Source organism: Palaemon carinicauda, chromosome 10 (assembly GCF_036898095.1).
Source record: "Palaemon carinicauda isolate YSFRI2023 chromosome 10, ASM3689809v2, whole genome shotgun sequence".
In the NCBI taxonomy this organism is placed as follows: domain Eukaryota; kingdom Metazoa; phylum Arthropoda; class Malacostraca; order Decapoda; family Palaemonidae; genus Palaemon; species Palaemon carinicauda.
In genome coordinates, this window is record NC_090734.1 from 123,700,964 (window position 1) to 123,714,729 (window position 13,766).

The 13,766-nt window shown below is 38.8% G+C and overlaps 1 protein-coding gene and 1 long non-coding RNA gene across 2 annotated transcripts in view; one reads left to right on the plus strand and one right to left on the minus strand.

Annotated features, from left to right (window-relative positions):
- The window catches only part of Lar (tyrosine-protein phosphatase Lar), a 119,499-nt gene that overhangs the window by 102,230 nt on the left and 3,503 nt on the right, over positions 1–13,766 (plus strand). The window lies entirely within an intron of this gene.
- The window catches only part of LOC137648726 (uncharacterized), a 78,626-nt gene that overhangs the window by 3,632 nt on the left and 61,228 nt on the right, over positions 1–13,766 (minus strand). Inside the window, exon 2 of the long non-coding RNA XR_011045689.1 lies at positions 13,203–13,232. This is a non-coding gene — a long non-coding RNA (uncharacterized lncRNA). The remainder of the gene's footprint in view (positions 1–13,202; positions 13,233–13,766) is intronic.

The window sequence follows — 13,766 nt, forward strand, 5'->3', positions numbered from 1 at the left end:
TATCCTTGAACTCTATTCACGTTTTTCTTTCTGGTCCTTCCTCTCGTCGCCAAACTTTCTTCCCCTTGTGCTATTCTGCTGATCTCTCCCTCGCTTAGCCTCGTATATTTTGAATGCTCTCTATTTCACTCTCTCTTCTTTGTCTTCTGATGCTCCTCCTAATTTATTTCCTTTACTGCTTCATGCTCTCATCTGCTGCTCTTTGCCTTTGGTTCTTCTTAACCTGTTTTAATTGCTCTTGTCTTTCTTCACTTTATAATTATTTGTCAGTTTCTGAAATGTTCCTCTTTTCATCACTTCCTTGTCCTCTTCAAGTGTTCTTTTCCTTTAATACTTCCATCTGCTATTTTTTCCTCTTCTGTGTTCTCTGGTCCTCTCACTTATTTTTCATTGAAAGTTTTGTTCACTTTCTTCCTTTATACTTTTTCCAGCTTACTTTACTGCTACTCTATTCTACTCACTAATTGGCCTCTGCTTCCTTCTTCCTGAATATCTTCCTCATTTCTTATGCTGCTTTTCCTTGTTTCTTTCTTCCTTGTCCTTTTACTGCTTTTTTCTTGTTCTCCTCACTTTTCCTTTTCAGCTGCTGCTTTCCTCACTTTTTCCTCATTCTCTTCTTCCTTACGCTTTTCTGAGGCCCTCTCTCTCTTCTATGCCTTATCATCTGCTGCTCTCTTCTTCCTCTCCACCCTGTGTTCTCTTCTGCTTCTCTGTTTCTAGAGTTTCTTTTTAGTCATTCTTCTGTAGCTCTCTCCCTCAATTCATCCTTGTTTTCCTTCTGCTGATCTTTTCTTTTTTATCCTCATCTCTTCTTCACGCTTAATTTTCTACTACTCTCTGCTTCACTCCTATCTTCCTTGTGCTCATCTGCATATTCTGCTCATTCACTTCCTTGCACTCTTCTTTTCTCACTCCTTTCTTCTTTTATGCTCTTCTGCAGCCCTACTATTCCTTGCTTCTTCTGTTCTCTCTGCCTTGCATCTTTGTTCCTTGTCTTCTGCTATTCTGCTCCTTTTGGAGTCTACTGCTGTTCTTCTTCCTCTTCTCTTCTTTACGATTCTTCTTCTTACACCACTTTGACCTTGTTTAGGCTCCTCTCTCCTCCGTTATTCCATCTGCTCTCTTTCTCATTTCTCTCTTCCTCACTGTTCACTCCCTCACTTCTTTTTAGTCCTTTTCAATTTCTTCTCTCAATTGCCGATTCTAACTTTGTGCTCTGTTGCTTTTTTTTATGCTCTTCGTCACTCTTGCTAATATTTTCCTCACTTGGCCAGCTTTTTTTTCCCACTGCTTTTCTTAACTTTGTGGCTTCTGCTGCTTTTTTTCCTCACTTTTTCTTCCTTGATCTTATGCAGCTCGTTGGCTTCTCTCTTATCACATTTTCCATATGCTTCCCTGCTGCTCTTAATAATACTTGTTTATTGTGCTCTTCACTTTCTCACTTACTTGAGCACATCTGTTTCTTCTTTGTCACTTTCTTGTCACTTTCTTCCTCACTTCTGCCTTGTGTGTCTGCTGAACACTTTTACTTTTTCACATCTGCATTTTTCTTATGCGTCACCTGTTTTTCTGCCTTTGTTCTTTGGCCTTTTATATACAGTACTACTCGTGTCTCTTCCTTTTGCTGTATTGCTACTAGCTATCACTCATGGCTTTTTTATTCGCTTCTGTTGATGTCTTTCTCACATCATCATCTTTGTTCCCTTCTGATCTCTACTTCAGGTTTCTCTGCTCTTCAACTTTGTACTCTGCTGCTTTATCCTTTTTCTATGGCTACTTCTTCCTTATGCACTTATTCTTTCTTTTGCTTTTCAGCTGTTCCCTTCCTTGTATTTATGCAATAGCATGCTTCCTAATGTCTACTTCATTATGCTCTCTACTGCTCACTTTCCTATCTCTTCCTTGTGTCCCTTTCTTAAGGAGAATCTAGCCAGGCAAATGATCTGGAAAGTGTAAATACTTGACAAACAACCCCCACATAGAAAGTTAGAAAATAGCTTAATTTCTTGTGGTACTTGCCCACTGCCGAGTCTTGGTTTTTAGCTGCCTAAACTAATGCATTTATGGTTTTTTAATGGTTTAATTAATCCCATACATGCAGATATATATTATATATACCAAGTACCAAAAATTATCTGCATCAAAGGGTCTTAATAAATTTTCATATGAAACTAGATAACATGTAAAGAATAAGATAATGTCTAATATAAAAAAAATTTAAGCAAACATAAATTACCTCACGTAGAGTCATAATACATTTCATACCAGGGAAAAAGCAAACGTCTGAACATGATGAGCTTATGCACTAAACAAGCAGAAACAAAAGGGAAAATCCCATCAGTTGGCAGAACAGAGAAATTTGCATTATCCAAGGTCAAAAATTTTAGTAGCTTGTATTTTCCTACTAGCTTTGTAATATGTAACTTTTTTACCAGTTTGAGAAAATCTTGTGAAAATTAAACTACTAGAAGTTAAGTAAGCTTTAAAGATATTTACTTAAAAGTCCTAATGCAGGTTAAGGGAATCTACCATAAGAGCGCATTTCTAAAGGGAATGACAAAATTTAAAATACTATACAAATTTGTGAAGGCTTCTAAAACTTTAAAGTGCAAAAACAAAATTGGGATACCTCAGCAGCTATAATATAACTAATAGTATTAAAGCAATACAACAACTGAACTCTTTAATACCCTCAGAGAAGACTGAATAAAAGCTGCAACAAAAAAGATAAATTATACATAAAAAACATTCATTGCAAGGAAACTTTTTTTTCTTTTTTAATTTCACTCAATAAACACAATTTTGAGACATCCTGAGAGAGGATTTGGAAAAAAAATTCTGCAATGACATGTATTACTCTACTACTTAACTCACTTCACTTTATGAAATTTTAGGATACCTAGAACATACATTGATTTTTTCCCTTTTCATAAAATACTACAAATTTTAAAAACAATTCATATTTTTCCTAGCTATAAAAACCCAAGTTATTTAAATGGGTTACTCCTAGTTCCATTTTATACGACCAGATAATAATAATAATAATAAAAGAAAAATAGCTCTGTTGCACCATGATTGGTGAGCAATAATCAAAAGTGGATAAAGAGGTTGGGGTTGTAGTGGCAAATACTTTAGCATTCTACGAGATAAAGCCATATGATAAGGTGGAAATTGTACTGACTAAACTTCCATTTTAAGACATGCGGTAGAGTAATTAGTAAAATATAATAGTCCACTTTTGAAGTATAAAAAGCCTTTGATAGTGTGTGCCGGCCAATTTTGAGGAGACTCCTGCATTATTATGGAGTTCCTCTTAAATATGTAAATATGATGGTCTGTTTTCATGATCACAGCAAGTGCAAAGTTAAAGTTAGTGCACTAAAGGACTTGCAAAGCTTGCTTGGATGAAATATCTCATGAAGTTGGGTTCAAGATATAGATGATGAAAATGGAATATGCAGTGGAAATATCTTTGGAATGCTTTGAAAGGATTAATGAGGTGGCTGAAATCATTTAAATACAGTATTCAGGAACTATAATCGCTCATTAAACTAAAATTATAAAGACCCTGTATTAAAGATTGAAAAAAACAAATCAGACAATGGCTAGGTTAAGTAAAATTTTGAAATTAAATCGCCAGAAATTACATATAAAAATCAAACTATATATATATATATACTGTATGTTTAGCAATATCAGTGTTACTACTGTATATGGGACATGGTATGACAATGAAAATCTCCTATAGATCTAGTAGATTTGAGAACAAAGCCCTCAGAAGGATATTTGGAGTTCAATAGCAGGACAAGAGTAGAAATGAAACTATAAGACAGATTACTATGAGTGCCTTAGGTGGATGAGATCATGGTGAGGGGTAAATGGAGATGGTTTGGACTTTTTGCACTCCCCAAGAGAGATTAGTTCACCAAACTTTGAACTGGGCTCCACATGCCCCCAGACCTACATGGCTGTGGACTATGAAGCGTGAAGTAGATGACAAATGGAGAAGTATCAACTTGAAAGATCAAGATAGAGACAACAGGTGAAATGTAACCAAGACCCTTTGTGTCAATTGGCAGAGGAGATGATGATGATGAAAATCAAGTATCAAACAAAATGAGTATATCAAATACTGTATAATTTTATATAAATGAGAGCAGGTTACTCATACCAACATTTGGGTGTGATCCATGAAAGTACTCCAGATCTGTCTTGTGATTACTGACCCACATATTTCATACCCTTATAATGCAGAGAATAACTGATGCTTGATATAAACTATTAGTGTCTTGTAAGAGCTTAAGCTTAGACTACTTGTCGAGCCGCAACAATAAGGATTAAAGAAAAAGTTTAAAGATCTGTGGGGAGGGGGGGGGGGGGCTGGTGATTCTTAGGTTTCATATGATCTCATGATTATTTTCATGCGGTTGATGGGGAAAAGGCCTCGGTTTCTCGGAAATCACAAACCTGATAACTGTACCCCTCCGAGGTGAGCGCCGCACTCTTGGTGAAAGCATCTAAATATAATTTAGAAAGAACTTAGGGAGAGAGACTTGAAGGAGTGTTTCTGGTAACAGATTCTCCATCTCAATCACCACTGGAGATTTGCTACTACCTCCTGGGGCACCAACAGCAGGGAAATTGGATGTTTGAGACCACTGACTCTTCAGAGCTCCAGTACAAAGTGAAGATGCATTCTCACGAAGGGGATAACTTCTCCGATGCCAAGAATGGGCAGGAAGTGATTTTTCTTCCAATAAGGTTTCTGCCACATTTCTGAATCTTGCTACTCTGTCAGCAGATGGAAACATACTTGCCTGGGTTGAGTTGATACCTATGCCTAGACATTTAATGTTGGAGGATGAGACTGGACTTTTCTAAGTTTAATCGAGTCTCCATCTTTTCCAAGTTTAATCGAGTCTCCCCCAACTCCTTGCATTAGTCGAGGAGATTATGGTTTATAAGCAGGGTTCAAGAGTAGAAGCCGTCCAGATATCTAAGCAGCCTATGTTCATGGCATGAGCATAGGGTGAGACAAGGGTATAAACCCGTTAAAGACCCGAGGTGCTGTTGACAGGCTGAAGCATAGCACCTTGAAGTATGTTCTGTCTCAAAAGGGAAACCTTAGGCCTTGAGGCAGGATGAATGGGAACCGAAATGTACTCATCCTTTAGGTCAGAAAATCAGAAAAGGAAGTTATTCTTCAGTATGGCCTGAATAGTAGTGACTAAAGTCTCCACTGTTGAACCTTATTTATAAGACAGATTTAAATGGGACAAACCAGCTTTTCTACTGAGAATAAATTGTTGAGTTAGCCCAAAAAGTTGTCTTTGCTGGTGAACCTTAAAAAGGAGTTCCTTTGGGGGTAGTTGAGGGGTGTGGGATTCTCCGTGCTTCAGTTTTCCTCACAAGAGAAGCCTAACGGACTTCCTCCAATTTTCCAAGGCAGCGGCCATATCTGATAAAAAAATAAGAGGAGTCCATCAGGTCAGAGTTTCTCAAAGAGTGTGTCCGTAGAAGACAACCATTTAGTGTGTCTAGCTAAGACAACGTTGCATTTTTTTAAGATGTAGTTGCCCTGAGGGGAGACTGTTTGATGAAGTAAGAATTCCTAGACCTTGTCTCCTAACCTCAAGAGGTCTTCAAATTGTTTCAGGGTGTTCTCAGCACGCAGATTTTCTATCAAAAAGCGTGATACTGCTCCCAACCAGAAACAGGCCTGAATGGCAGACATAATTGCTACCTTCATATTCTGCATTTCGGGACCCTATAGAATGGAGGGGAGCCAAGGTAACCTTTCGCTAGGTACACTGGACAGTGAGAGGGTTCGGATGCTGCCAGAGTAGACAAAATGTCTCCTCTGTTGTGAAAGCGCCAAGGGAGGCAACTTAAAAGACCTACTTATTTTAAGTAATCTCTCCGAGGAAGAGATTTGCATGTTGAATAAGTCTTAAAATGTCTCAGGGCCTGATTAGAGAGCACCAAAGCAAATCTACATTTTGTCCATCAGATTGAGGGAACAATGTATATAGTGCACCGTTTGTTTGTGATTTGCACACGAGAAGGCTCACTTAGGCCACCCAAAATACTACTGATCTAGATGTGATGCTTCCAAACCAGACATCAGAACCTCGAGGGGGTGCTAGATCAGCTGAGTTGGTGCCAGCGCGATTTTCCGGAGAATATAGTGATAAATGAGATGGTTCCACTTTAGGAATAAACTGGGGGTTTTACCTTGATAGACTAGTTAGATTTGATGTTTCTTCAAATGTCCATCCTCTCTCTAACAACATTCAGTGAATGGAGAGAAGAGGAGAAGGAGAAAGAACGGGAGGAGTCGTGCTACTCCTAGTACGAGTTTCTACCTTGAGCAGTTTGTGAGTGGATGACATAGTTTTCTCTTCCTGAACTCAATCTGTGAGAGTTCTGTTTCAGATGGGAGTATCACTTATGGTAAAAAAAGGGAAAAACTATTCTGGCGCACTTTTCAGCCTGAAAAGAAGGGTTCACGTGGAAAATAAAGTTGTTGTCCCACAAAACATATTAAATTGGAATCAATACAAACATTAGGCCAGGTACATCTATGAGTACATTGTGGTAAAGCAACAGGTTTGTCATTCATATAACCAAAAGTTGTGTAAGGTTATGAGAATAAGATTGTTGGGGACTGCAAGTCAAAGCTACCTGAAATTGAGCCGAAGCAGACAATGGCAGCACAATCAGAACCTGCATTTAGTGACCAAATAATAGCCATCACACAGAGGAATTTCATTTTGCATTGAAATGGTAGTGCTGTCATCGACATCATCACGAGGGGGCACAGCGGCTCATTTAGGGACGTCATCACGCATGGGTAAAGCGGCTCGTTCAATAAAGTCTTCAATCGTGGGCAAAGCAGCGCATACAGACTTGATTGCCTGAGAACATGTCCGGGGTGAGTCGGGTATGGACAACATACATGAAATTAGTAAATTAGTTGTAGTTTCTGTTGACTACCAAGCAGTTTGCTTGGAAGGAGAAGACACATTAGATTCAAGTAAACTTGGAGTGACCAAGCGGTCCGACCAATCTTAATACATTGTATTAGGGAGATCTGGAATAAGTCCAGAGAATTTGTAAAAAAAAAAAAAAAAAAAAAAGAGCAGTGCCGAGGCCCCTTGGGGTACGAGGCAAGCCTGGCTTATGGGCAGGAGGAAGATAAAATACTGTAAATTCTCCAACAGGGACAGCCACTGTACATGGGGGAAATTCGACTCTAGGGTTCCATGTATGGAACTTTTGGTGCCTTAATGGGGAATAAGTCAATCACCTCGGATAAGATTAACTGTATAGGGCTTGCCACTTAATACACTAGTGGGAAGCGAGGGAGATCCATGCATTCTTTAATAATACTGGGACTGGAAGGAGCACAGCATCTGTAGCCAAGGGATCTGTCACAAGCATTACCTCAGGATCACTAGCCACAAGGTCAATATCAGATGAAAATACATATAAATTATGATCATTAATAGGTTATAGGCATTGTCAATGATGATCATTAATAGGTTATAGGCATTGTCCTTTTGTAACTGGAGCCTCAAAAGGCTTAAGACACAAAGGAGCAGAAAGGGGAATATCTTTTGATGCAGAAAAAGCTTATGCTTTTCACCATTACTGAAAGAAAACAAGGAAGGAGAATGATCCCTCTTGTCTCATTTCTTGCATCAAGAAAGAAATCTCTCCAACGGCCACTCCCTACCCACATGAAGATTCCACAGAATATTGTTTGCCATGGCTTAAGCACAAATTTAGCACAGGTGATGAGCAAACTTGGTAAAAATATTATCATCATCATTATTATTAAATGCTAAGCTACAACCCTAGTTAGAAAAGCAGGATGCTATAAGCTATACGCTATTAATATAACATTAAAATAAATTATTTCCTATATAAACTATAAAGTGTAACAAAACAAGAGGGAGAGAAATTAGACAATAGTATGCCCGAGTGTACCCTCAAGCAAGGGAACTTTAACCCAAGACAGAGGCTATGGTACTACCCAAGACTAGACAACAATGGTTTGATTTTGGAGTGTCCTTCTCCTAGAAGAGCTGCCTACCTTAGTTGAAGAGTTTCTTCTACCCTACCCAAGAGGAAAGTAGCCACTGAACAATTACAGTGCTGTAGTTAACCCCTTGGGTGATTGTAGAACCTCCTCTCTTAACGGCGACAAAAGATGAGTGAAGCCCACTGGCAGCCACGCATAACACTGCTCGGGTATAGGTATCGAGGACCCTTGGAGTACGAGGCAAGCCTGGCTTATGGCCGGGAGAAAGATAAAATACTGTAAATCCTCCAACAGGGACAGCCTCTGTATTGGGGGGGAGAAGGGGGGGAGTCTCGACTCTAGGGACTTTCAACGCCTTAATGGTATTTCTAAAGCGAAAAGTCAACCACCCCGGATAACATTAACCGTACAGTAGACCCCCGCCATACGACATTAATCAGTTCCGGAGTGAGTATCGTATAGTGAAAGTGTCGTATGGCGGGCAATAGAATAGCTAAATGTGTGCAAAACCGCAGGTAAAAACATCAAAATTTTATATGCATATTAAACACTAGTAACAAAATAGTATAGTAAGTACTATACTACAGTACTTATATATAATATACATGTACTGTACAGTATATAATTAAATAACATTATAAATGAAAATTATATACAGTACAGTACCGTAAAGGAAAAATGGAATTTTATTTACCTTAGGAGTGACGTGACTTGAGCTGGTAGGGTGGAGGCAGAAGGGGGAGGAGACAGCAGATATAAAAACGTACCAATGCTAATTATGTTACACTTAATAAATTTATTCTTATTAAACACTTAAAATTAATTTTTTTTTTTTTTTTTTTTTTCTAGAACTTAATTTTATAGTAGCACTTCTTCATCTTCGCTTTACTCTTTTTTAGCTTTTTTACTAGAATCACTTTTATCATCTTTGCTTTCTGACACTTCTCTTTTGGAGAAATATCTATCCTAGGAAGCTTGCTTCTAACGACTCCTCAAAATATTTCTAAAATGACTCATACACTTGTCATTAACTCTCTCCATAAGACGACCCGTGTGAAGTTTTTCTGGGTGTTTTTTTTTCAATGAACCTCGCAAGGTTTTCATACCAACCGATAGCTTCCCTTATTTCTGCCGATGTCATTTCTTCTGTCCCCCCGTCCTCACCACCACTAGAGTGGTGCTCTTCTTGAATGATAGTCAACTGCATTGCCTCCAACTCCTTCAAGTCTTCAGTCGTAAAAGCTCCTCCCTGTTCTCCTTGATAAGGCTATCGACAAGAAGCCCCATGGACCTGCCGATTGAAATTATTTCCTCAACATCAACCTTAGGGGCAGGATCATCAACGGCCTCGTCTTCGGTTGAGGGTTCGAAACCTTCGAAGTCACGTTCTGCCACAACAGCTGGCCACAGTTTCTTCAATAAGGAGTTCAACGTGCGCCGTGAAACCTTATTCCAAGCTTTATCGATCATCTTCAGGCATTGAACGATGTCAAAATGCCCCTTCCAAAAGCCACGGAGAGTGAGTTGAGTGCTTTCGGTCACTTCGAAGCATCTTCTGAACAGATGCTTCATGTAAAGCTTCTTGAATTTGGCAATCACTTGCTGGTCCATAGGCTGGAGGAGAGGGGTGGTGTTCGGTGGCAGATAGAAAACCTTGATTAAGGAGAATTCAGGATGTATGTAGGCCAGGAGGGTGAGCAGGGGCATCGTCCAGTACCAGGAGACATTTTAGAGGAAGACTGTTCTCTTCTAAAAATTTGACAGCAAGACCGAAGCAGACGTTTGCCCACTCAATAAATATAGTCCTCGTGACCCAGGTCTTGGCATTAGACCAAAGCAGAGGTTTACCCACTCAATAAATATGGTCCTCGTGACCCAGGCCTTGGCATCAGACCTCCAAAATACCGAGACCCTATCCTTCGTGACATTTTGTGCCCTGAAGGCACGAGGATTCTCTGAGTGGTACACCAGTAGGGGCTTGATTTTTAAATCCTCACTGGCATTTGCACAAAATGCAAGGGTAAGTCCGTCCATCAGTTTATGACCAGGAAGTTTCTTTTCTTTTGCTGTGATATATGTACGACGGGGCATTTTCTTCAAGAAAAGGCCAGTTTCATCACAGTTAAACACTTGCTGAGGAATGTAGCCTTCTCTGGAAATTAATTTCTCAAACTTCTTGAGGAATTCTTCTGCTGCTTTCTTGTCAGAACTGGCCGCCTCTCCATGCCTGACGACTGAGTGAATACCAGTCCTCTTCCTAAAGTGATCAAACCACCCAGGAGAAGTCTTGAACTCTTAGGGGGCTTGCTGCGACATTCCTTCGTCTCCGCCGTCTCTCTGGGCTTCCACGAGATCGGCGAAGACGGCGCTCGCCTTGTGCGAAATTACCGGTTGCACGAGTGTATCACCAGCGATTTCCTTCACTTTAATCCATAGTAGGAGTCTCATCATCTCGTCGCTAATTGAGGTCCTTCCACTGGCAAGGACAGTCATGCCTTTAGAAGACTTACTTGCTTTAATGGCTTCCTTGTTCTTGATGATTGTACCAATCGTTGACTGGTTACGGCCATATGTATTGGCGAGGGTAACTATGTGCATGCCTTTTTCGTATTTCTTTATTATCTCCAGCTTCATTTCCATAGTAATCATCTTCTTACTTCTCCCTTTAACATCACTAGCACTCTAGAGACCCATGGCTAACTAATTAAAGTTGGAATTAAGCACTAAAATGCAAAAATAAATACGATATCGCAAGTACTCACACGAGATCACGTCTTTACGAAACACACACGAGATTCTGAACTGAGCGCGTGATTAACACAGAGAGAGAGAGAGAGAGAGAGAGAGAGAGAGAGAGAGAGAGAGAGAGAGCATCTCTCTCAGGCATTGTAGGAGGGATTTCGGCCAATAGCGTATCGGCATTTTAGCAACACTGACGCCGACTAATAGCAGACCAGCTTTTTAGTGACGTATGAGCATGGTGTGAAGCGAGTGACTCGCACAGGCGTATGCGTACCGACCGCCAAGTTTGAATTTTGGAATTCGATGCCGTAAGGTGGGGAATATGATGTAACAAGGGGACGAAAAAAATTGTATTCCACACCGTAACATGAAAAAAACGTAAGCTGGGGACGCCATACCCCGGGGGTCTACTGTATAGGGCTTACCACTCAATACACTAGAGGGAAGCGAGGGACATATATGCATTTTTGAATAATCAGGACCATACTGGATCTGGTTCAAGGAGCACAGCAGCAGTAGCAGCCAAGGGATCTGTCACAAGCATTAACTCAGGATCACTAGCCGCAAGGTCAATATTAGATATAAATACATATAAATTATGATCATTAATAGGTTATCATTATGGGCATTGTCCTTTTGTGACTGGAGCCTCAAAAGGCTCAAGACACAAAGGAGCAGGAAGGGGGATATCTTTTGATGCAGAAAAGCTTATGTTTTTTACCATTAATGCATCAAGAAAGAAATCTCTCCAACTGAGAGGGCAGCCACTCCCTACCCACATGAGGATTCCACAGAATATTGTTTGCCATGGCATTAGCCATTGTTAAGCACAAGTTTAGCACAGGTGAGGCAAGCACACTTATTAACAATAATAAGGAAAGACAAAGTACAAAGCAGTATGCACTCTTAGGTAAAAATCCAGTGTGGATTATATAAGTTGTGACTGTAGAACCTCCTCTCTTAATGGCAACAAGATGATGAGAGAAGCCCACTGGCAGCCACGCATAACACTGCCCAGCATTGGGATTGCTATGGTAACCCATCATGGTGCAACAGTGCCCTTTTTCTTTTATTATTGTTTGAGCGTAGAAAATGGAACTATTTAAATGACTCAGCAGTTTGTATCTGCAAAGGAATAAAGAAAATTTGGTCTTAATGTTGAGACATTTGAAGGCAATTGATATTTTTGAATTCATTACTTTGCTGACTAGCTCTAAAGACTGAATTGAGAAAAGAACTCTAGGCAATCTATTACTGTAAAGTTTTAAATTGTTAGATCTGGATGAAAAAAGTATATGATTGAGAGACTTCCAAGGAATAGTGGAAGTGACTTCCAGTCCATAACACATTCTATGACAGTATGTATTCATTACAAGATGGAAACCTGACTTATAGAGGCAATTAAAGTTTTATAGTCTTCCTTCTTGGCTACTAAATCTTCTAACACTATCTTTCACCTCATTTGCAAACACTTTGAGCAACTTATAGGAATCTAGACATATATGACTGATCTTGTGTAGCTCTCACCTTTGTCAAAGACTTTAGAAATATTTTGTCTTATTGGGTAAATGGGTAATCCAGTAATAGTGGAGTTTGATATAAACAGCACGATAAATCAGTTCATTAATTTCCATTAAAAATAATTAGAGCCAGATAGGGGAAATTAAATTTAACAACAGACAATGGGCTGAGAAAACTTAAAAAGAAGCCTGAAGGAAAAAAGGTAGCATCACTAAAAGTTGTGAATTTTAGGAGCAATTATTTTAGTGTGTGAAGGAACACACCCTAGACTGAAATAGTGACATCATTACTATCAAGAAGAGGGAGTTTAAGATAAAATGTAGTAAGAAGACTTCCTAAAATTAAGCCTTTTGATTTTAACTATTTGATAATTCTCTAATTTTCTCTAATAAACACTTGGAAATTACCAACCTTTACTGCAAGGACTAGAAGTCAAAGAGGAAAGAAATTGATCACCTATCAAATTTATAAATATTCCCAATTAAGAGCTAACCACATTGATGAAGTGAAAAAGCATCTGGAGAGTATGTAAAAGCTCATGAAATTAGTTATTTGGGGGAAATTCTATCCTGGTCTAATACCAAATGAAATTTGATGCAAAAATTAAACTAAGAAAAAAATTTTGAGTAGAAGGGGAAGAAAAAGTCTAGAAATATCAGTCATTACTGAGGAAAGAAAACCTATATAATAGCAATGTAGTTGCATTAAGCCAAGCACATCTAGTTTTGTATAAATGGAAACAATGAAAAAATATAACCATCATCAAATGTCTCACAAATAAAAACTTTAATGTTTTCTCAGTGAATGAAATATATATGCAGTACTTTTGTACAGAAATGATTCATCTCTACATTTGATCTTCAAAATAAGTTAATCTTATATAGCAGCTTACCTTCCAACGTGAGGCTCAAGCCAAACCTTTCTGCAAAGAGAAACAAGAGCGCATATTACTGTATAGTATAATCAATACAAGCTACTATGAATCCTAGAAATAAGAGCTAAATGGAAAAGGGTGCATTATACAGTACATAAAGGCTAGTGATTGACAAAACATATCACAAAATTTTGGGCGATTGAAGGTTAAAACTCTTGTTGCACAGGAGTATTTGTAAGTGGGTATTTAACTAAGTCGTTGGGGTGAAGAGTTATGAATGCCAGATGTTCTGAGCCCTCTTAGACCATAGTTTAAAACATTGTATGATCAGTAATGATAAAATTATTATACAATTACACTCGATATGTCAAAATATTTAATTGTCACCTTGCTCCACAAGTTAGCTGAATTTCTTTTTGCTGCCTTTCACCCTGTATAACTCCTCTCCATATTCTCTATGATATTTAAATAGAAAATTATACAACACATTTCGTTATGTTCAGGTGTTTTAAGTCTTATTTCTATTAATCATCTTAAAATATCTACTGTACATATCACATTGGCAATGGTCATTCACTTTGG